The sequence below is a fragment of the Myotis davidii genome, unplaced genomic scaffold (genome assembly GCF_000327345.1).
Source record: "Myotis davidii unplaced genomic scaffold, ASM32734v1 scaffold2730, whole genome shotgun sequence".
NCBI classification, from domain to species: domain Eukaryota; kingdom Metazoa; phylum Chordata; class Mammalia; order Chiroptera; family Vespertilionidae; genus Myotis; species Myotis davidii.
In genome coordinates this window covers 75,283-76,625 of record NW_006282191.1, presented here as the reverse complement: position 1 = coordinate 76,625, position 1,343 = coordinate 75,283, and positions in this window count along the sequence as shown.

Here is a 1,343-nt window from a genome sequence, read left to right as displayed (position 1 = left end):
GCCCCCCCGCCCGCCCCCCCGCGGGGGATCAAACCAGACGTGGAGAACTGGACCCTGAGCGGGAATCGAACCCTGACCTCCCGGTTCCTAGGTCGACGCTCAGCCACGGGGCCACGCCGGCCGGGCCGCAAAATCTTTTCAAACACACACGTGCCCCACGGATGGGGGTTAGACCTGCGTCCTGCAACGCAGAGCCCGCGACTCCGCAGGCCGCCCAGCTGTGCTGCCGCGGGACACACCTGATGCTAGAACATTCTCTCCGGCACCACAGCCGCTCTCCCCGCAGGGCCCACTAGGATGGGTGTCGTGGGTGCAGCTGGGCCGCCCTCAGGACACCTTCCCGGGTGGGGTCCCGCCTGCCAGGAGGACACCCCCTCTGCTGTGACGCGGTTTCGGTTGGGTCACCTCCTGTTCCTCCCTCGTGTGTGCTGGAGCCTGACTCTCTCTCTCTCTCTCTCTCTCTCTCTCTCCTCTCCCCACCCTCAGAAGGGCATGGCCTGCTCCTGTGGACACGTCTCAGAAGACAGAACCCTCGCTGATCCTGACATCAAATTCCTATCGATGTGTCCCTGGCCAGAGTGGCTCAGTGGATAGAGCGTTGGCTGGCGGACTGGAGGGTCCCGGGTTCGATTCTGGTCAAGGGCACATGCCTGGATTGCAGTCTCGATCCCTCCCCCGCACCAGTCGAGGGTGTGCAGGAAGCAGCCGATCCATGATTCTCTTTCACCATGGATGTTTCTCTCTCCCTTCCTCTCTGACATCAATAAAAATATATTTTAAAAAATTCCCATCAATGTCCCTGGCCAGTGTGGCTCGGTGGATAGAGCGTTGGCCTGCGGACTGGAGGGTCCTGGGTTCGATTCCAGCTCAGGGCATGTGCCCGGGTTGCGGGCTCGGTCCCCAGTGTGGGGCGTGCAGGAGGCAGCCGATCAATGATTCTCTCGCATCATTGATGTTTCTCTCTCTCCTTCTCCCTTCCTCTCTGACATCAATAAAAATATGTCTTTTAAAAAATTTCCTATCGCCCTGAATGGTGTGGCTCAGTGGATAGAGCGTCGACCTGCGGACTGAAGGGTCCCGGGTTCGATTCCGGTCAAGGGCATGTACCTGGGTTGCGGGCACATCCCCAGTGGGGAGTGTGCAGGAGGCAGCTGATGGATGTTTCTCTCTCATCATGGATGTTTCTAGCTCTCTATCCCTCTCCCTTCCTCTCTGTAAAACATCAATAAAATAGATTAAAAATAAAATCCCTATCGACACAGCCCAGAGCCACGCCGCCTGCTGCCCCCCCTCAGCAGTCCCGCCTCCCCTCTCACATCTGGGCCCCGCGGGGCTCAGGGCGC